This window comes from Taudactylus pleione, unplaced genomic scaffold (genome assembly GCF_031769625.1).
Source record: "Taudactylus pleione unplaced genomic scaffold, aTauple2 ptg000393l, whole genome shotgun sequence".
Taxonomy (NCBI): Eukaryota; Metazoa; Chordata; class Amphibia; order Anura; family Myobatrachidae; genus Taudactylus; species Taudactylus pleione.
In genome coordinates, this window is record NW_028284794.1 from 4,487,724 (window position 1) to 4,510,164 (window position 22,441).

The 22,441-nt window shown below is 32.2% G+C and overlaps 17 non-coding genes across 17 annotated transcripts; all 17 read left to right on the top strand.

The window, feature by feature from the left end:
- Positions 1-521: 521 nt before the first annotated feature.
- Positions 522-593, top strand: TRNAW-CCA (transfer RNA tryptophan (anticodon CCA)). The gene has a single exon. It is a non-coding gene; the product is annotated as a tRNA-Trp (tRNA).
- A 1,755-nt stretch (positions 594-2,348) lies between these two features.
- TRNAW-CCA (transfer RNA tryptophan (anticodon CCA)) lies at positions 2,349-2,420 on the top strand. The gene has a single exon. It is a non-coding gene; the product is annotated as a tRNA-Trp (tRNA).
- A 1,150-nt stretch (positions 2,421-3,570) lies between these two features.
- Positions 3,571-3,642, top strand: TRNAW-CCA (transfer RNA tryptophan (anticodon CCA)). Its single transcript has one exon. It is a non-coding gene; the product is annotated as a tRNA-Trp (tRNA).
- Positions 3,643-4,186: 544 nt separating this feature from the next.
- On the top strand, positions 4,187-4,258 carry TRNAW-CCA (transfer RNA tryptophan (anticodon CCA)). The gene has a single exon. It is a non-coding gene; the product is annotated as a tRNA-Trp (tRNA).
- Positions 4,259-5,408: 1,150 nt separating this feature from the next.
- On the top strand, positions 5,409-5,480 carry TRNAW-CCA (transfer RNA tryptophan (anticodon CCA)). The gene has a single exon. It is a non-coding gene; the product is annotated as a tRNA-Trp (tRNA).
- Positions 5,481-6,024: 544 nt separating this feature from the next.
- TRNAW-CCA (transfer RNA tryptophan (anticodon CCA)) lies at positions 6,025-6,096 on the top strand. Its single transcript has one exon. It is a non-coding gene; the product is annotated as a tRNA-Trp (tRNA).
- A 337-nt stretch (positions 6,097-6,433) lies between these two features.
- TRNAW-CCA (transfer RNA tryptophan (anticodon CCA)) lies at positions 6,434-6,505 on the top strand. The gene has a single exon. It is a non-coding gene; the product is annotated as a tRNA-Trp (tRNA).
- A 1,150-nt stretch (positions 6,506-7,655) lies between these two features.
- Positions 7,656-7,727, top strand: TRNAW-CCA (transfer RNA tryptophan (anticodon CCA)). Its single transcript has one exon. It is a non-coding gene; the product is annotated as a tRNA-Trp (tRNA).
- Positions 7,728-8,271: 544 nt separating this feature from the next.
- TRNAW-CCA (transfer RNA tryptophan (anticodon CCA)) lies at positions 8,272-8,343 on the top strand. Its single transcript has one exon. It is a non-coding gene; the product is annotated as a tRNA-Trp (tRNA).
- A 1,150-nt stretch (positions 8,344-9,493) lies between these two features.
- On the top strand, positions 9,494-9,565 carry TRNAW-CCA (transfer RNA tryptophan (anticodon CCA)). The gene has a single exon. It is a non-coding gene; the product is annotated as a tRNA-Trp (tRNA).
- Positions 9,566-10,109: 544 nt separating this feature from the next.
- On the top strand, positions 10,110-10,181 carry TRNAW-CCA (transfer RNA tryptophan (anticodon CCA)). The gene has a single exon. It is a non-coding gene; the product is annotated as a tRNA-Trp (tRNA).
- A 1,150-nt stretch (positions 10,182-11,331) lies between these two features.
- TRNAW-CCA (transfer RNA tryptophan (anticodon CCA)) lies at positions 11,332-11,403 on the top strand. The gene has a single exon. It is a non-coding gene; the product is annotated as a tRNA-Trp (tRNA).
- A 544-nt stretch (positions 11,404-11,947) lies between these two features.
- Positions 11,948-12,019, top strand: TRNAW-CCA (transfer RNA tryptophan (anticodon CCA)). The gene has a single exon. It is a non-coding gene; the product is annotated as a tRNA-Trp (tRNA).
- A 1,150-nt stretch (positions 12,020-13,169) lies between these two features.
- On the top strand, positions 13,170-13,241 carry TRNAW-CCA (transfer RNA tryptophan (anticodon CCA)). The gene has a single exon. It is a non-coding gene; the product is annotated as a tRNA-Trp (tRNA).
- Positions 13,242-14,391: 1,150 nt separating this feature from the next.
- Positions 14,392-14,463, top strand: TRNAW-CCA (transfer RNA tryptophan (anticodon CCA)). Its single transcript has one exon. It is a non-coding gene; the product is annotated as a tRNA-Trp (tRNA).
- A 1,149-nt stretch (positions 14,464-15,612) lies between these two features.
- On the top strand, positions 15,613-15,684 carry TRNAW-CCA (transfer RNA tryptophan (anticodon CCA)). The gene has a single exon. It is a non-coding gene; the product is annotated as a tRNA-Trp (tRNA).
- Positions 15,685-16,835: 1,151 nt separating this feature from the next.
- TRNAW-CCA (transfer RNA tryptophan (anticodon CCA)) lies at positions 16,836-16,907 on the top strand. The gene has a single exon. It is a non-coding gene; the product is annotated as a tRNA-Trp (tRNA).
- Positions 16,908-22,441: the final 5,534 nt, after the last annotated feature.

A 22,441-nucleotide genomic window follows, 5' to 3' on the forward strand; every position in this document is an offset into this window, starting at 1 on the left:
CTCTATTCTGCCCAAAAATACTATACTAGAAACTAATTACCAAGATTGTTATCTACTTTCAATAATGTGATTATACCTCAAACTGATACCTATATAACTAGCACATAGTCATTAAATAACTCACATTCTTATCAGTTCTCATAATTATTATACAAAAAATATCCAGTTTAGAGAATACGTTACTTGAAGGCCAACTCTAAATGTCTGTAATGTAACAATACATTTAAAAGCAATTAGCTTTTCTGGATCAATTTTGGATCACTACCATCACTTGTCTATTTTAACAATACATTTAGTACCAATTTGATTTTATGGATGACTTTTTCCATTCAAATGACCTATACTGTGATGAATAAAAATTACACACTAAAGGAAAAACCACCAGACATATCTTTTTGTTTTGTTACCGAGGATGAAGGTTTGTTTGCTTGACAACTACCTAATTCAAGGTTTAGTATAAGCAGATGATCTATTTGTAATATAAACCACCAGAAAAATCTACTGAACCGAATTTAACAAGTGACCTCGTGGCGCAACGGTAGCGCATCTGACTCCAGATCAGAAGGTTGCGTGTTCAAATCACGTCGGGGTCAGTTGTCATTTTGAAGATAAAATGCTCTTTTCTGCCAAAAAAATACTATACTAGAAACTAAATACTAAGATTGTTGTCTACTTTCAATAATGTGATTATAGCTCAAACTGATACCTATATCACTAGCACATAGTCATTAAATATCGCACCTTCTTATCAGTTCTCATAATTATAATACTAAAAATATCCAGTTTAGATTAAACTTTTCTTGAAGGCCAACTCTAAATGTCTGTAATGTAACAATACATTTAAAAGCAATTAGCTTTTCTGGATCAATTTTGGATCACTGCCGTCACTTGTCTTTTTTAGAAATACATTTAGTACCAATTTGATTTTAAAGATGACTTTTTCCATTCACATGACGTATACTATGAGGCATAAAAACTCTACACTGAAGGAAAAACCAGAATACATATCTTTTTGTTTTGTTACCAAAGATGTAGGCTTGTTTGCTTGACAACTACCTAATTCAAGGTTTAGCATAAGCAGATGAACTATTTGTAATATAAACCACCAGAAAATCTACTGAATCAGTTTTAATAAGAGGCAACGTTAGCTCATCTGACTCAAGATTAGAAGGTTGCGTGTTCAAATCACGTCAGGGTCGGTTATCATTTTGAAGATAAAATGCTCTATTCTGCCCAAAAATACTATACTAGAAAGTAATTACCAAGATTGTTATCTACTTTCAATAATGTGATTATACCTCAAACTGATACCTATATCACTATCACATAGTCATTAAATATCTCACCTTCTTATCAGTTCTCATAATTATAATACTAAAAATATCCAGTTTAGATTAAACTTTACTTGAAGGCCAACTCTAAATGTCTGTAATGTAACAATACATTTAAAAGCAATTAGCTTTTCTGGATCAATTTTGGATCACTGCCGTCACTTGTCTTTTTTAGAAATACATTTAGTACCAATTTGATTTTAAAGATGACTTTTTCCATTCACATGACGTATACTATGAGGCATAAAAACTCTACACTGAAGGAAAAACCAGAATACATATCTTTTTGTTTTGTTACCAAGGATGTAGGCTTGTTTGCTTGACAACTACCTAATTTAAGGTTTAGCATAAGCAGATGAACTATTTGTAATATAAACCACCAGAAAATCTACTGAATCAGTTTTAATAAGAGGCAACGTTAGCTCATCTGACTCAAGATTAGAAGGTTGCGTGTTCAAATCACGTCAGGGTCGGTTATCATTTTGAAGATAAAATGCTCTATTCTGCCCAAAAATACTATACTAGAAACTAATTACCAAGATTGTTATCTACTTTCAATAATGTGATTATACCTCAAACTGATACCTATATCACTAGCACATAGTCATTAAATAACTCACATTCTTATCAGTTCTCATAATTATTATACAAAAAATATCCAGTTTAGAGAATACGTTACTTGAAGGCCAACTCTAAATGTCTGTAATGTAACAATACATTTAAAAGCAATTAGCTTTTCTGGATCAATTTTGGATCACTACCATCACTTGTCTATTTTAACAATACATTTAGTACCAATTTGATTTTATGGATGACTTTTTCCATTCAAATGACCTATACTGTGATGAATAAAAATGATACACTAAAGTAAAAACCACCAGACATATCTTTTTGTTTTGTTACCGAGGATGTAGGTTTGTTTGCTTGACAACTACCTAATTCAAGGTTTAGTATAAGCAAATGATCTATTTGTAATATAAACCACCTGAAAAATCTACTGAATCTGATTTAACAAGTGACCTTGTGGGGCAACGGTAGCGCGTCTGACTCCAGATCAGAAGGTTGCGTGTTCAAATCACGTCGGGGTCAGTTGTCATTTTGAAGATAAAATGCTCTTTTCTGCCAAAAAAATACTATACAAGAAACTAAATACTAAGATTGTTGTCTACTTTCAATAATGTGAATATAGCTCAAACTGATACCTATATCACTAGCACATAGTCATTAAATATCTCACCTTCTTATCAGTTCTCATAATTATAATACTAAAAATATCCAGTTTAGATTAAACTTTACTTGAAGGCCAACTCTAAATGTCTGTAATGTAACAATACATTTAAAAGCAATTAGCTTTTCTGGATCAATTTTGGATCACTGCCGTCACTTGTCTTTTTTAGAGGTACATTTAGTACCAATTTGACTTTAAAGATGTTTTTTTCCATTCACATGACGTATACTATGAGGCATAAAAACTCTACACTGAAGGAAAAACCAGAATACATATCTTTTTGTTTTGTTACCAAGGATGTAGGCTTGTTTGCTTGACAACTACCTAATTCAAGGTTTAGCATAAGCAGATGAACTATTTGTAATATAAACCACCAGAAAATCTACTGAATCAGTTTTAATAAGAGGCAACGTTAGCTCATCTGACTCAAGATTAGAAGGTTGCGTGTTCAAATCACGTCAGGGTCGGTTATCATTTTGAAGATAAAATGCTCTATTCTGCCCAAAAATACTATACTAGAAACTAATTACCAAGATTGTTATCTACTTTCAATAATGTGATTATACCTCAAACTGATACCTATATCACTAGCACATAGTCATTAAATAACTCACATTCTTATCAGTTCTCATAATTATTATACAAAAAATATCCAGTTTAGAGAATACGTTACCTGAAGGCCAACTCTAAATGTCTGTAATGTAACAATACATTTAAAAGCAATTAGCTTTTCTGGATCAATTTTGGATCACTACCATCACTTGTCTATTTTAACAATACATTTAGTACCAATTTGATTTTATGGATGACTTTTTCCATTCAAATGACCTATACTGTGATGAATAAAAATGATACACTAAAGTAAAAACCACCAGACATATCTTTTTGTTTTGTTACCGAGGATGTAGGTTTGTTTGCTTGACAACTACCTAATTCAAGGTTTAGTATAAGCAGATGATCTATTTGTAATATAAACCACCAGAAAAATCTACTGAATCTGATTTAACAAGTGACCTAGTGGCGCAACGGTAGCGCGTCTGACTCCAGATCAGAAGGTTGCGTGTTCAAATCACGTCGGGGTCGGTTATCATTTTGAAGATAAAATGCTCTATTCTGCCCAAAAATACTATACTAGAAACTAATTACCAAAATTGTTATCTACTTTCAATAATGTGATTATAGCTCAAACTGATACCTATATCACTAGCACATAGTCATTAAATATCTCACCTTCTTATCAGTTCTCATAATTATAATACTAAAAATATCCAGTTTAGATTAAACTTTACTTGAAGGCCAACTCTAAATGTCTGTAATGTAACAATACATTTAAAAGCAATTAGCTTTTCTGGATCAATTTTGGATCACTACCATCACTTGTCTATTTTAACAATACATTTAGTACCAATTTGATTTTATGGATGACTTTTTCCATTCAAATGACCTATACTGTGATGAATAAAAATGATACACTAAAGTAAAAACCACCAGACATATCTTTTTGTTTTGTTACCGAGGATGTAGGTTTGTTTGCTTGACAACTACCTAATTCAAGGTTTAGTATAAGCAAATGATCTATTTGTAATATAAACCACCTGAAAAATCTACTGAATCTGATTTAACAAGTGACCTTGTGGGGCAACGGTAGCGCGTCTGACTCCAGATCAGAAGGTTGCGTGTTCAAATCACGTCGGGGTCAGTTGTCATTTTGAAGATAAAATGCTCTTTTCTGCCAAAAAAATACTATACAAGAAACTAAATACTAAGATTGTTGTCTACTTTCAATAATGTGAATATAGCTCAAACTGATACCTATATCACTAGCACATAGTCATTAAATATCTCACCTTCTTATCAGTTCTCATAATTATAATACTAAAAATATCCAGTTTAGATTAAACTTTACTTGAAGGCCAACTCTAAATGTCTGTAATGTAACAATACATTTAAAAGCAATTAGCTTTTCTGGATCAATTTTGGATCACTGCCGTCACTTGTCTTTTTTAGAGGTACATTTAGTACCAATTTGACTTTAAAGATGTTTTTTTCCATTCACATGACGTATACTATGAGGCATAAAAACTCTACACTGAAGGAAAAACCAGAATACATATCTTTTTGTTTTGTTACCAAGGATGTAGGCTTGTTTGCTTGACAACTACCTAATTCAAGGTTTAGCATAAGCAGATTAACTATTTGTAATATAAACCACCAGAAAATCTACTGAATCAGTTTTAATAAGAGGCAACGTTAGCTCATCTGACTCAAGATTAGAAGGTTGCGTGTTCAAATCACGTCAGGGTCGGTTATCATTTTGAAGATAAAATGCTCTATTCTGCCCAAAAATACTATACTAGAAACTAATTACCAAGATTGTTATCTACTTTCAATAATGTGATTATACCTCAAACTGATACCTATATCACTAGCACATAGTCATTAAATAACTCACATTCTTATCAGTTCTCATAATTATTATACAAAAAATATCCAGTTTAGAGAATACGTTACCTGAAGGCCAACTCTAAATGTCTGTAATGTAACAATACATTTAAAAGCAATTAGCTTTTCTGGATCAATTTTGGATCACTACCATCACTTGTCTATTTTAACAATACATTTAGTACCAATTTGATTTTATGGATGACTTTTTCCATTCAAATGACCTATACTGTGATGAATAAAAATGATACACTAAAGTAAAAACCACCAGACATATCTTTTTGTTTTGTTACCGAGGATGTAGGTTTGTTTGCTTGACAACTACCTAATTCAAGGTTTAGTATAAGCAGATGATCTATTTGTAATATAAACCACCAGAAAAATCTACTGAATCTGATTTAACAAGTGACCTAGTGGCGCAACGGTAGCGCGTCTGACTCCAGATCAGAAGGTTGCGTGTTCAAATCACGTCGTGGTCGGTTATCATTTTGAAGATAAAATGCTCTATTCTGCCCAAAAATACTATACTAGAAACTAATTACCAAAATTGTTATCTACTTTCAATAATGTGATTATAGCTCAAACTGATACCTATATCACTAGCACATAGTCATTAAATATCTCACCTTCTTATCAGTTCTCATAATTATAATACTAAAAATATCCAGTTTAGATTAAACTTTACTTGAAGGCCAACTCTAAATGTCTGTAATGTAACAATACATTTAAAAGCAATTAGCTTTTCTGGATCAATTTTGGATCACTACCATCACTTGTCTATTTTAACAATACATTTAGTACCAATTTGATTTTATGGATGACTTTTTCCATTCAAATGACCTATACTGTGATGAATAAAAATTATACACTAAAGGAAAAACCACCAGACATATCTTTTTGTTTTGTTACCGAGGATGTAGGTTTGTTTGCTTGACAACTACCTAATTCAAGGTTTAGTATAAGCAGATGACCTATTTGTAATATAAACCACCAGAAAAATCTACTGAATCAGATTTAACAAGCGACCTCGTGGCGCAATGGTAGCGCGTCTGACTCCAGATCAGAAGGTTGCGTGTTCAAATCACGTCAGGGTTGGTTATCATTTTGAAGATAAAATGCTCTATTCTGCCCAAAAATACTATACTAGAAACTAATTACCAAGATTGTTATCTACTTTCAATAATGTGATTATACCTCAAACTGATACCTATATCACTAGCACATAGTCATTAAATAACTCACAATCTTATCAGTTCTCATAATTATTATACAAAAAATATCCAGTTTAGAGAATACGTTATCTGAAGGCCAACTCTAAATGTCTGTAATGTAACAATACATTTAAAAGCAATTAGCTTTTCTGGATCAATTTTGGGTCACTACCATCACTTGTCTATTTTAACAATACATTTAGTACCAATTCTTAACAAGTGACCTCGTGGCGCAATGGTAGCGCGTCTGACTCCAGATCAGAAGGTTGCGTGTTCAAATCACGTCGGGGTCAGTTGTCATTTTGAAGATAAAATGCTCTTTTCTGCCAAAAAAATACTATACAAGAAGCTAAATACTAAGATTGTTGTCTACTTTCAATAATGTGATTATAGCTCAAACTGATACCTATATCACTAGCACATAGTCATTAAATATCTCACCTTCTTATCAGTTCTCATAATTATAATACTAAAAATATCCAGTTTAGATTAAACTTTACTTGAAGGCCAACTCTAAATGTCTGTAATGTAACAATACATTTAAAAGCAATTAGCTTTTCTGGATCAATTTTGGATCACTGCCGTCACTTGTCTTTTTTAGAGGTACATTTAGTACCAATTTGACTTTAAAGATGTTTTTTTCCATTCACATGACGTATACTATGAGGCATAAAAACTCTACACTGAAGGAAAAACCAGAATACATATCTTTTTGTTTTGTTACCAAGGATGTAGGCTTGTTTGCTTGACAACTACCTAATTCAAGGTTTAGCATAAGCAGATGAACTATTTGTAATATAAACCACCAGAAAATCTACTGAATCAGTTTTAATAAGAGGCAACGTTAGCTCATCTGACTCAAGATTAGAAGGTTGCGTGTTCAAATCACGTCAGGGTCGGTTATCATTTTGAAGATAAAATGCTCTATTCTGCCCAAAAATACTATACTAGAAACTAATTACCAAGATTGTTATCTACTTTCAATAATGTGATTATACCTCAAACTGATACCTATATCACTAGCACATAGTCATTAAATAACTCACATTCTTATCAGTTCTCATAATTATTATACAAAAAATATCCAGTTTAGAGAATACGTTACTTGAAGGCCAACTCTAAATGTCTGTAATGTAACAATACATTTAAAAGCAATTAGCTTTTCTGGATCAATTTTGGATCACTACCATCACTTGTCTATTTTAACAATACATTTAGTACCAATTTGATTTTATGGATGACTTTTTCCATTCAAATGACCTATACTGTGATGAATAAAAATTATACACTAAAGGAAAAACCACCAGACATATCTTTTTGTTTTGTTACCGAGGATGTAGGTTTGTTTGCTTGACAACTACCTAATTCAAGGTTTAGTATAAGCAGATGATCTATTTGTAATATAAACCACCAGAAAAATCTACTGAATCAGATTTAACAAGCGACCTCGTGGCGCAATGGTAGCGCGTCTGACTCCAGATCAGAAGGTTGCGTGTTCAAATCACGTCAGGGTCGGTTATCATTTTGAAGATAAAATGCTCTATTCTGCCCAAAAATACTATACTAGAAACTAATTACCAAGATTGTTATCTACTTTCAATAATGTGATTATACCTCAAACTGATACCTATATCACTAGCACATAGTCATTAAATAACTCACAATCTTATCAGTTCTCATAATTATTATACAAAAAATATCCAGTTTAGAGAATACGTTATCTGAAGGCCAACTCTAAATGTCTGTAATGTAACAATACATTTAAAAGCAATTAGCTTTTCTGGATCAATTTTGGGTCACTACCATCACTTGTCTATTTTAACAATACATTTAGTACCAATTTGATTTTATGGATGACTTTTTCCATTCAAATGACCTATACTGTGATGAATAAAAATTATACACTAAAGGAAAAACCACCAGACATATCTTTTTGTTTTGTTACCGAGGATGTAGGTTTGTTTGCTTGACAACTACCTAATTCAAGGTTTAGTATAAGCAGATGATCTATTTGTAATATAAACCACCAGAAAAATCTACTGAATCTGATTTAACAAGTGACCTCGTGGCGCAACGGTAGCGCGTCTGACTCCAGATCAGAAGGTTGCGTGTTCAAATCACGTCAGGGACAGTTGTCATTTTGAAGATAAAATGCTCTTTTCTGCCAAAAAAATACTATACAAGAAACTAAATACTAAGATTGTTGTCTACTTTCAATAATGTGATTATAGCTCAAACTGATACCTATATCACTAGCACATAGTCATTAAATATCTCACCTTCTTATCAGTTCTCATAATTATAATACTAAAAATATCCAGTTTAGATTAAACTTTACTTGAAGGCCAACTCTAAATGTCTGTAATGTAACAATACATTTAAAAGCAATTAGCTTTTCTGGATCAATTTTGGATCACTGCCGTCACTTGTCTTTTTTAGAGGTACATTTAGTACCAATTTGACTTTAAAGATGTTTTTTTCCATTCACATGACGTATACTATGAGGCATAAAAACTCTACACTGAAGGAAAAACCAGAATACATATCTTTTTGTTTTGTTACCAAGGATGTAGGCTTGTTTGCTTGACAACTACCTAATTCAAGGTTTAGCATAAGCAGATGAACTATTTGTAATATAAACCACCAGAAAATCTACTGAATCAGTTTTAATAAGAGGCAACGTTAGCTCATCTGACTCAAGATTAGAAGGTTGCGTGTTCAAATCACGTCAGGGTCGGTTATCATTTTGAAGATAAAATGCTCTATTCTGCCCAAAAATACTATACTAGAAACTAATTACCAAGATTGTTATCTACTTTCAATAATGTGATTATACCTCAAACTGATACCTATATCACTAGCACATAGTCATTAAATAACTCACATTCTTATCAGTTCTCATAATTATTATACAAAAAATATCCAGTTTAGAGAATACGTTACTTGAAGGCCAACTCTAAATGTCTGTAATGTAACAATACATTTAAAAGCAATTAGCTTTTCTGGATCAATTTTGGATCACTACCATCACTTGTCTATTTTAACAATACATTTAGTACCAATTTGATTTTATGGATGACTTTTTCCATTCAAATGACCTATACTGTGATGAATAAAAATTATACACTAAAGGAAAAACCACCAGACATATCTTTTTGTTTTGTTACCGAGGATGTAGGTTTGTTTGCTTGACAACTACCTAATTCAAGGTTTAGTATAAGCAGATGATCTATTTGTAATATAAACCACCAGAAAAATCTACTGAATCAGATTTAACAAGCGACCTCGTGGCGCAATGGTAGCGCGTCTGACTCCAGATCAGAAGGTTGCATGTTCAAATCACGTCAGGGTCGGGTATCATTTTGAAGATAAAATGCTCTATTCTGCCCAAAAATACTATACTAGAAACTAATTACCAAGATTGTTATCTACTTTCAATAATGTGATTATACCTCAAACTGATACCTATATCACTAGCACATAGTCATTAAATAACTCACAATCTTATCAGTTCTCATAATTATTATACAAAAAATATCCAGTTTAGAGAATACGTTACCTGAAGGCCAGCTCTAAATGTCTGTAATGTAACAATACATTTAAAAGCAATTAGCTTTTCTGGATCAATTTTAGGTCACTACCATCACTTGTCTATTTTAACAATACATTTAGTACCAATTTGATTTTATGGATGACTTTTTCCATTCAAATGACCTATACTGTGATGAATAAAAATTATACACTAAAGGAAAAACCACCAGAGATATCTTTTTGTTTTGTTACCGAGGATGTAGGTTTGTTTGCTTGACAACTACCTAATTCAAGGTTTAGTATAAGCAGATGATCTATTTGTAATATAAACCACCAGAAAAATCTACTGAATCTGATCTAACAAGTGACCTCGTGGCGCAACGGTAGCGCGTCTGACTCCAGATCAGAAGGTTGCGTGTTCAAATCACGTCGGGGACAGTTGTCATTTTGAAGATAAAATGCTCTTTTCTGCCAAAAAAATACTATACAAGAAACTAAATACTAAGATTGTTGTCTACTTTCAATAATGTGATTATAGCTCAAACTGATACCTATATCACTAGCACATAGTCATTAAATATCTCACCTTCTTATCAGTTCTCATAATTATAATACTAAAAATATCCAGTTTAGATTAAACTTTACTTGAAGGCCAACTCTAAATGTCTGTAATGTAACAATACATTTAAAAGCAATTAGCTTTTCTGGATCAATTTTGGATCACTGCCGTCACTTGTCTTTTTTAGAGGTACATTTAGTACCAATTTGACTTTAAAGATGTTTTTTTCCATTCACATGACGTATACTATGAGGCATAAAAACTCTACACTGAAGGAAAAACCAGAATACATATCTTTTTGTTTTGTTACCAAGGATGTAGGCTTGTTTGCTTGACAACTACCTAATTCAAGGTTTAGCATAAGCAGATGAACTATTTGTAATATAAACCACCAGAAAATCTACTGAATCAGTTTTAATAAGAGGCAACGTTAGCTCATCTGACTCAAGATTAGAAGGTTGCGTGTTCAAATCACGTCAGGGTCGGTTATCATTTTGAAGATAAAATGCTCTATTCTGCCCAAAAATACTATACTAGAAACTAATTACCAAGATTGTTATCTACTTTCAATAATGTGATTATACCTCAAACTGATACCTATATCACTAGCACATAGTCATTAAATAACTCACATTCTTATCAGTTCTCATAATTATTATACAAAAAATATCCAGTTTAGAGAATACGTTACTTGAAGGCCAACTCTAAATGTCTGTAATGTAACAATACATTTAAAAGCAATTAGCTTTTCTGGATCAATTTTGGATCACTACCATCACTTGTCTATTTTAACAATACATTTAGTACCAATTTGATTTTATGGATGACTTTTTCCATTCAAATGACCTATACTGTGATGAATAAAAATTATACACTAAAGGAAAAACCACCAGACATATCTTTTTGTTTTGTTACCGAGGATGTAGGTTTGTTTGCTTGACAACTACCTAATTCAAGGTTTAGTATAAGCAGATGATCTATTTGTAATATAAACCACCAGAAAAATCTACTGAATCAGATTTAACAAGCGACCTCGTGGCGCAATGGTAGCGCGTCTGACTCCAGATCAGAAGGTTGCATGTTCAAATCACGTCAGGGTCGGGTATCATTTTGAAGATAAAATGCTCTATTCTGCCCAAAAATACTATACTAGAAACTAATTACCAAGATTGTTATCTACTTTCAATAATGTGATTATACCTCAAACTGATACCTATATCACTAGCACATAGTCATTAAATAACTCACAATCTTATCAGTTCTCATAATTATTATACAAAAAATATCCAGTTTAGAGAATACGTTACCTGAAGGCCAACTCTAAATGTCTGTAATGTAAAAATACATTTAAAAGCAATTAGCTTTTCTGGATCAATTTTGGGTCACTACCATCACTTGTCTATTTTAACAATACATTTAGTACCAATTTGATTTTATGGATGACTTTTTCCATTCAAATGACCTATACTGTGATGAATAAAAATTATACACTAAAGGAAAAACCACCAGAGATATCTTTTTGTTTTGTTACCGAGGATGTAGGTTTGTTTGCTTGACAACTACCTAATTCAAGGTTTAGTATAAGCAGATGATCTATTTGTAATATAAACCACCAGAAAAATCTACTGAATCTGATTTAACAAGTGACCTCGTGGCGCAACGGTAGCGTGTCTGACTCCAGATCAGAAGGTTACGTGTTCAAATCACGTTGGGGACAGTTGTCATTTTGAAGATAAAATGCTCTTTTCTGCCAAAAAAATACTATACAAGAAACTAAATACTAAGATTGTTGTCTACTTTCAATAATGTGATTATAGCTCAAACTGATACCTATATCACTAGCACATAGTCATTAAATATCTCACCTTCTTATCAGTTCTCATAATTATAATACTAAAAATATCCAGTTTAGATTAAACTTTACTTGAAGGCCAACTCTAAATGTCTGTAATGTAACAATACATTTAAAAGCAATTAGCTTTTCTGGATCAATTTTGGATCACTGCCGTCACTTGTCTTTTTTAGAAATACATTTAGTACCAATTTGATTTTAAAGATGACTTTTTCCATTCACATGACGTATACTATGAGGCATAAAAACTCTACACTGAAGGAAAAACCAGAATACATATCTTTTTGTTTTGTTACCAAGGATGTAGGCTTGTTTGCTTGACAACTACCTAATTCAAGGTTTAGCATAAGCAGATGAACTATTTGTAATATAAACCACCAGAAAATCTACTGAATCAGTTTTATTAAGAGGCAACGTTAGCTCATCTGACTCAAGATAAGAAGGTTGAGTGTTCAAATCACGTCAGGGTCGGTTATCATTTTGAAGATAAAATGCTCTATTCTGCCCAAAAATACTATACTAGAAACTAATTACCAAGATTGTTATCTACTTTCAATAATGTGATTATACCTCAAACTGATACCTATATCACTAGCACATAGTCATTCAATACCTCACATTCTTATCAGTTCTCATAATTATTATACAAAAAATATCCAGTTTAGAGAATACGTTACTTGAAGGCCAACTCTAAATGTCTGTAATGTAACAATACATTTAAAAGCAATTAGCTTTTCTGGATCAATTTTGGATCACTACCATCACTTGTCTATTTTAACAATACATTTAGTATCAATTTGATTTTATGGATGACTTTTTCCATTCAAATGACCTATACTGTGATGAACAAAAATTATACACTAAAGGAAAAACCACCAGACATATCTTTTTGTTTTGTTACCGAGGATGTAGGTTTGCTTGCTTGACAACTACCTAATTCAAGGTTTAGTATAAGCAGATGATCTATTTGTAATATAAACCACCAGAAAAATCTACTGAATCTGATTTAACAAGTGACCTCGTGGCGCAACGGTAGCGCGTCTGACTCCAGATCAGAAGGTTGCGTGTTCAAATCACGTCGGGGTCAGTTGTCATTTTGAAGATAAAATGCTCTTTTCTGCCAAAAAAATACTATACAAGAAGCTAAATACTAAGATTGTTGTCTACTTTCAATAATGTGATTATAGCTCAAACTGATACCTATATCACTAGCACATAGTCATTAAATATCTCACCTTCTTATCAGTTCTCATAATTATAATACTAAAAATATCCAGTTTAGATTAAACTTTACTTGAAGGCCAACTCTAAATGTCTGTAATGTAACAATACATTTAAAAGCAATTAGCTTTTCTGGATCAATTTTGGATCACTGCCGTCACTTGTCTTTTTTAGAAATACATTTAGTACCAATTTGATTTTTAAGATGACTTTTTCCATTCACATGACGTATACTATGAGGCATAAAAACTCTACACTGAAGGAAAAACCAGAATACATATCTTTTTGTTTTGTTACCAAGGATGTAGGCTTGTTTGCTTGACAACTACCTAATTCAAGGTTTAGCATAAGCAGATGAACTATTTGTAATATAAACCACCAGAAAATCTACTGAATCAGTTTTAATAAGAGGCAACGTTAGCTCATCTGACTCAAGATTAGAAGGTTGCGTGTTCAAATCACGTCAGGGTCGGTTATCATTTTGAAGATAAAATGCTCTATTCTGCCCAAAAATACTATACTAGAAACTAATTACCAAGATTGTTATCTACTTTCAATAATGTGATTATACCTCAAACTGATACCTATATCACTAGCACATAGTCATTAAATAACTCACATTCTTATCAGTTCTCATAATTATTATACAAAAAATATCCAGTTTAGAGAATACGTTACTTGAAGGCCAACTCTAAATGTCTGTAATGTAACAATACATTTAAAAGCAATTAGCTTTTCTGGATCAATTTTGGATCACTACCATCACTTGTCTATTTTAACAATACATTTAGTACCAATTTGATTTTATGGATGACTTTTTCCATTCAAATGACCTATACTGTGATGAATAAAAATTATACACTAAAGGAAAAACCACCAGAGATATCTTTTTGTTTTGTTACCGAGGATGTAGGTTTGTTTGCTTGACAACTACCTAATTCAAGGTTTAGTATAAGCAGATGATCTATTTGTAATATAAACCACCAGAAAAATCTACTGAATCTGATTTAACAAGTGACCTCGTGGCGCAACGGTAGCGCGTCTGACTCCAGATCAGAAGGTTGCGTGTTCAAATCACGTCGGGGTCAGTTGTCATTTTGAAGATAAAATGCTCTTTTCTGCCAAAAAAATACTATACAAGAAACTAAATACTAGATTGTTGTCTACTTTCAATAATGTGATTATAGCTCAAACTGATACCTATATCACTAGCACATAGTCATTAAATATCTCACCTTCTTATCAGTTCTCATAATTATAATACTAAAAATATCCAGTTTAGATTAAACTTTACTTGAAGGCCAACTCTAAATGTCTGTAATGTAACAATACATTTAAAAGCAATTAGCTTTTCTGGATCAATTTTGGATCACTGCCGTCACTTGTCTTTTTTAGAGGTACATTTAGTACCAATTTGATTTTAAAGATGTTTTTTTCCATTCACATGACGTATACTATGAGGCATAAAAACTCTACACTGAAGGAAAAACTAGAATACATATCTTTTTGTTTTGTTACCAAGGATGTAGGCTTGTTTGCTTGACAACTACCTAATTCAAGGTTTAGCATAAGCAGATGAACTATTTGTAATATAAACCACCAGAAAATCTACTGAATCAGTTTTAATAAGAGGCAACGTTAGCTCATCTGACTCAAGATTAGAAGGTTGCGTGTTCAAATCACGTCAGGGTCGGTTATCATTTTGAAGATAAAATGCTCTATTCTGCCCAAAAATACTATACTAGAAACTAATTACCAAGATTGTTATCTAGTTTCAATAATGTGATTATACCTCAAACTGATACCTATATCACTAGCACATAGTCATTAAATAATTCACATTCTTATCAGTTCTCATAATTATTATACAAAAAATATCCAGTTTAGAGAATACGTTACCTGAAGGCCAACTCTAAATGTCTGTAATGTAACAATACATATAAAAGCAATTAGCTTTTCTGGATCAATTTTGGATCACTACCATCACTTGTCTATTTTAACAATACATTTAGTATCAATTTGATTTTATGGATGACTTTTTCCATTCAAATGACCTATACTGTGATGAATAAAAATTATACACTAAAGGAAAAACCACCAGACATATCTTTTTGTTTTGTTACCGAGGATGTAGGTTTGTTTGCTTGACAACTACCTAATTCAAGGTTTAGTATAAGCAGATGATCTATTTGTAATATAAACCACCAGAAAAATCTACTGAAACAGATTTAACAAGTGACCTCGTGGTGCAACGGTAGCGCCTCTGACTCCAGATCAGAAGGTTGCGTGTTCAAATCACGTCGGGGTCAGTTGTCATTTTGAAGATAAAATGCTCTTTTCTGCCAAAAAACTACTATACAAGAAACTAACTACTAAGATTGTTGTCTACTTTCAATAATGTGATTATAGCTCAAACTGTTACCTATATCACTAGCACATAGTCATTAAAATATCTCACCTTCTTATCAGTTCTCATAATTATAATACTAAAAATATCCAGTTTAGATTAAACTTTACTTGAAGGCCAACTCTAAATGTCTGTAATGTAACAATACATTTAAAAGCAATTAGCTTTTCTGGATCAATTTTGGATCACTGCCGTCACTTGTCTTTTTTAGAGGTACATTTAGTACCAATTTGACTTTAAAGATGTTTTTTTCCATTCACATGACGTATACTATGAGGCATAAAAACTCTACACTGAAGGAAAAACCAGAATACATATCTTTTTGTTTTGTTACCAAGGATGTAGGCTTGTTTGCTTGACAACTACCTAATTCATGGTTTAGCATAAGCAGATGAACTATTTGTAATATAAACCACCAGAAAATCTACTGAATCAGTTTTAATAAGAGGCAACGTTAGCTCATCTGACTCAAGATTAGAAGGTTGCGTGTTCAAATCACGTCAGGGTCGGTTATCATTTTGAAGATAAAATGCTCTATTCTGCCCAAAAATACTATACTAGAAACTAATTACCAAGATTGTTATCTACTTTCAATAATGTGATTATACCTCAAACTGATACCTATATCACTAGCACATAGTCATTAAATAATTCACATTCTTATCAGTTCTCATAATTATTATACAAAAAATATCCAGTTTAGAGAATACGTTACCTGAAGGCCAACTCTAAATGTCTGTAATGTAACAATACATTTAAAAGCAATTAGCTTTTCTGGATCAATTTTGGATCACTACCATCACTTGTCTATTTTAACAATACATTTAGTATCAATTTGATTTTATGGATGACTTTTTCCATTCAAATGACCTATACTGTGATGAATAAAAATTATACACTAAAGGAAAAACCACCAGACATATCTTTTTGTTTTGTTACCGAGGATGTAGGTTTGTTTGCTTGACAACTACCTAATTCAAGGTTTAGTATAAGCAGATGATCTATTTGTAATATAAACCACCAGAAAAATCTACTGAAACGGATTTAACAAGTGACCTCGTGGTGCAACGGTAGCGCGTCTGACTCCAGATCAGAAGGTTGCGAGTTCAAATCACGTCGGGGTCAGTTGGCATTTTGAAGATAAAATGCTCTTTTCTGCCAAAAAAATACTATACAAGAAACTAAATACTAAGATTGTTGTCTACTTTCAATAATGTGATTATAGCTCAAACTGGTACCTATATCACTAGCACATAGTCATTAAATATCTCACCTTCTTATCAGTTCTCATAATTATAATACTAAAAATATCCAGTTTAGATTAAACTTTACTTGAAGGCCAACTCTAAATGTCTGTAATGTAACAATACATTTAAAAGCAATTAGCTTTTCTGGATCAATTTTGGATCACTGCCGTCACTTGTCTTTTTTAGAGGTACATTTAGTACCAATTTGACTTTAAAGATGTTTTTTTCCATTCACATGACGTATACTATGAGGCATAAAAACTCTACACTGAAGGAAAAACCAGAATACATATCTTTTTGTTTTGTTACCAAGGATGTAGGCTTGTTTGCTTGACAACTACCTAATTCATGGTTTAGCATAAGCAGATGAACTATTTGTAATATAAACCACCAGAGAATCTACCGAATCACTTTTAATAAGAGGCAACGGTAGCGCATCTGACTCAAGATTAGAAGGTTGCGTGTCCAAATCACGTCGGGGTCAGTTATCATTTTGAAGATAAAATGCTCTATTCTGCCCAAAACTACTATACTAGAAACTAATTACCAAGATTGTTATCTACTTTCAATAATGTGATTATACCTCAAACTGATACCTATATCACTAGCACATAGTCATTAAATACCTCACATTCTTATCAGTTCTCATAATTATTATACAAAAAATATCCAGTTTAGAGAATATGTTACTTGAAGGCCAACTCTAAATGTCTGTAATGTAACAATACATTTAAAAGCAATTAGCTTTTCTGGATCAATTTTGGATCACTACCATCACTTGTCTATTTTAACAATACATTTAGTACCAATTTGATTTTATGGATGACTTTTTCCATTCAAATGACCTATACTGTGATGAATAAAAATTATACACTAAAGGAAAAACCACCAGACATATCTTTTTGTTTTGTTACCGAGGATGTAGGTTTGTTTGCTTGACAACTACCTAATTCAAGGTTTAGTATAAGCTGATGATCTATTTGTAATATAAACCACCAGAAAAATCTACTGAATCAGATTTAACAAGAGACCTCGTGGCCCAACGGTAGCGCATCTGACTCCAGATCAGAAGGTTGCGTGTTCAAATCAGTGAGAACGGGTCAGTTGTCATTTTGAAGATAAAATGCTCTTTTCTGCCATAAAAATACTATACAAGAAACTAAATACTAAGATTGTTGTCTATTTTCAATAATGTGATTGTAGCTCAAACTGGTACCTATATCAGTAGCACATAGTCATTAAAATATCTCACCTTCTTATCAGTTCTCATAATTATAATACTAAAAATATCCAGTTTAGATTAAACTTTACTTGCAGGCCAACTCTAAATGTCTGTAATGTAACAATACATTTAAAAGCAATTAGCTTTTCTGGATCAATTTTGGATCACTGCCATCACTTGTCTTTTTTAGAGGTACATTTAGTACCAATTTGACTTTAAAGATGACTTTTTCCATTCACATGACGTATACTATGAGGCATAAAAACTCTACACTGAAGGAAAAACCAGAATACATATCTTATTGTTTTGTTACCAAGGATGTAGGCTTGTTTGCTTGACAACTACCTAATTCAAGGTTTAGCATAAGCAGATGAGCTATTTGTAATATAAACCACCAGAAAAATCTACTGAATCTGATTTAACAAGTGACTTCGTGGTGCAACGGTAGCGTGTCTGACTCCAGATCAGAAGGTTGCGTGTTCAAATCACGTCGGGTTCAGTTGTCATTTTGAAGATAAAATGCTCTTTTCTGCCAAAAAAATACTATACAAGAAACTAAATACTAAGATTGTTGTCTACTTTCAATAATGTGATTATAGCTCAAACTCATACCTATATCACTAGCACATAGTCATTAAATATCTCACCTTCTTATCAGTTCTCATAATTATAATACTAAAAATATCCAGTTTAGATTAAACTTTACTTGAAGGCCAACTCTAAATGTCTGTAATGTAACAATACATTTAAAAGCAATTAGCTTTTCTGGATCAATTTTGGATCACTGCCGTCACTTGTCTTTTTTAGAAATACATTTAGTACCAATTTGATTTTAAAGATGACTTTTTCCATTCACATGACGTATACTATGAGGCATAAAAACTCTACACTGAAGGAAAAACCAGAATACATATCTTTTTGTTTTGTTACCAAGGATGTAGGCTTGTTTACTTGACAACTACCTAATTCAAGGTTTAGCATAAGCAGATGAACTATTTGTAATATAATCCACCAGAAAATCTACTGAATCAGTTTTAATAAGAGGCAACATTAGCTCATCTGACTCAAGATTAGAAGGTTGCGTGTTCAAATAACGTCAGGGTCGGTTATCATTTTGAAGATAAAATGCTCTATTCTGCCCAAAAATACTATACTAGAAACTAATTACCAAGATTGTTATCTACTTTCAATAATGTGATTATACCTCAAACTGATACCTATATCACTAGCACATAGTCATTAAATACCTCACATTCTTATCAGTTCTCATAATTATTATACAAAAAATATCCAGTTTAGAGAATACGTTACTTGAAGGCCAACTCTAAATGTCTGTAATGTAACAATACATTTAAAAGCAATTAGCTTTTCTGGATCAATTTTGGATCACTACCATCACTTGTCTATTTTAACAATACATTTAGTATCAATTTGATTTTATGGATGACTTTTTCCATTCAAATGACCTATACTGTGATGAATAAAAATTATACACTAAAGGAAAAACCACCAGACATATCTTTTTGTTTTGTTACCGAGGATGTAGGTTTGTTTGCTTGACAACTACCTAATTCAAGGTTTAGTATAAGCAGATGATCTATTTGTAATATAAACCACCAGGAAAATCTACTGAATCTGATTTAACAAGTGACCTCGTGGTGCAACGGTAGCGCGTCTGACTCCAGATCAGAAGGTTGCATTTTCAAATCACGTCGGGGTCAGTTGTCATTTTGAAGATAAAATGCTCTTTTCTGCCAAAAAAATACTATACAAGAAACTAAATACTAAGATTGTTGTCTATTTTCAATAATGTGATTATAGCTCAAACTGGTACCTATATCACTAGCACATAGTCATTAAAATATCTCACCTTCTTATCAGTTCTCATAATTATAATACTAAAAATATCCAGTTTAGATTAAACTTTACTTGAAGGCCAACTCTAAATGTCTGTAATGTAACAATACATTTAAAAGCAATTAGCTTTTCTGGATCAATTTTGGATCACTGCCATCACTTGACTTTTTTAGAGGTACATTTAGTACCAATTTGACTTTAAAGATGACTTTTTCCATTCACATGACGTATACTATGAGGCATAAAAACTCTTCACTGAAGGAAAAACCAGAATACATATCTTTTTGTTTTGTTACCAAGGATGTAGGCTTGTTTGCTTGACAACTACCTAATTCAAGGTTTAGCATAAGCAGATGAGCTATTTGTAATATAAACCACCAGAAAATCTACTGATTCAGTTTTAATAAGAGGCAACGTTAGCTCATCTGACTCAAGACTAGAAGGTTGCGTGTTCAAATCACGTCAGGGTCGGTTATCATTTTGAAGATAAAATGCTCTATTCTGCCCAAAAATACTATACTAGAAACTAATTACCAAGATTGTTATCTACTTTCAATAATGTGATTATACCTCAAACTGATACCTATATCACTAGCACATAGTCATTAAATAACTCACAATCTTATCAGTTCTCATAATTATTATACAAAAAATATCCAGTTTAGAGAATACGTTACCTGAAGGCCAACTCTAAATGTCTGTAATGTAACAATACATTTAAAAGCAATTAGCTTTTCTGGATCAATTTTGGATCACTACCATCACTTGTCTATTTTAACAATACATTTAGTACCAATTTGATTTTATGGATGACTTTTTCCATTCAAATGACCTATACTGTGATGAATAAAAATTATACACTAAAGGAAAAACCACCAGACATATCTTTTTGTTTTGTTACCGAGGATGTAGGTTTGTTTGCTTGACAACTACCTAATTCAAGGTTTAGTATAAGCAGATGATCTATTTGTAATATAAACCACCAGAAAAATCTACTGAATCTGATTTAACAAGTGACCTTGTGGCGCAACGGTAGCATGTCTAACTCCAGATCAGAAGGTTGCGTGTTCAAATCACGTCGGGGTCAGTTGTCAATTTGAAGATAAGATGCTCTTTTCTGCCAAAAAAATACTATACAAGAAACAAAATACTAAGATTGTTGTCTACTTTCAATAATGTGATTATAGCTCAAACCGGTACCTATATCACTAGCACATAGTCATTAAATATCTCACCTTCTTATCAGTTCTCATAATTATAATACTAAAAATATCCAGTTTAGATTATACTTTACTTGCAGGCCAACTCTAAATGTCTGTAATGTAACAATACATTTAAAAGCAATTAGCTTTTCTGGATCAATTTTGGATCACTGCCATCACTTGTCTTTTTTAGAGGTACATTTAGTACCAATTTGACTTTAAAGATGACTTTTTCCATTCACATGACGTATACTATGAGGCATAAAAACTCTACACTGAAGGAAAAACCAGAATACATATCTTTTTGTTTTGTTACCAAGGATGTAGGCTTGTTTGCTTGACAACTACCTAATTCAAGGTTTAGCATAAGCAGATGAGCTATTTGTAATATAAACCACCAGAAAATCTACTGAATCAGTTTTAATAAGAGGCAATGTTAGCTCATCTGACTCAAGATTAGAAGGTTGCGTGTTCAAATCACGTCAGGGTCGGTTATCATTTTGAAGATAAAATGCTCTATTCTGCCCAAAAATACTATACTAGAAACTAATTACCAAGATTGTTATCTACTTTCAATAATGTGATTATACCTCAAACTGATACCTATATCACTAGCACATAGTCATTAAATAACTCACAATCTTATCAGTTCTCATAATTATTATACAAAAAATATCCAGTTTAGAGAATACGTTACCTGAAGGCCAACTCTAAATGTCTGTAATGTAACAATACATTTAAAAGCAATTAGATTTTCTGGATCAATTTTGGATCACTACCATCACTTGTCTATTTTAACAATACATTTAGTACCAATTTGATTTTATGGATGACTTTTTCCATTCAATTGACCTATACTGTGATGAATAAAAATTATACACTAAAGGAAAAACCACCAGACATATCTTTTTGTTTTGTTACCGAGGATGTAGGTTTGTTTGCTTGACAACTACCTAATTCAAGGTTTAGTATAAGCAGATGATCTATTTGTAATATAAACCACCAGAAAAATCAACTGAATCTGATTTAACAAGTGACCTCGTGGCGCAACGATAGCGTGTCTGACTCCAGATCAAGTTGGGGTCAGTTGTCATTTTGAAGATAAAATGCTCTATTCTGCCAAAAAAATGC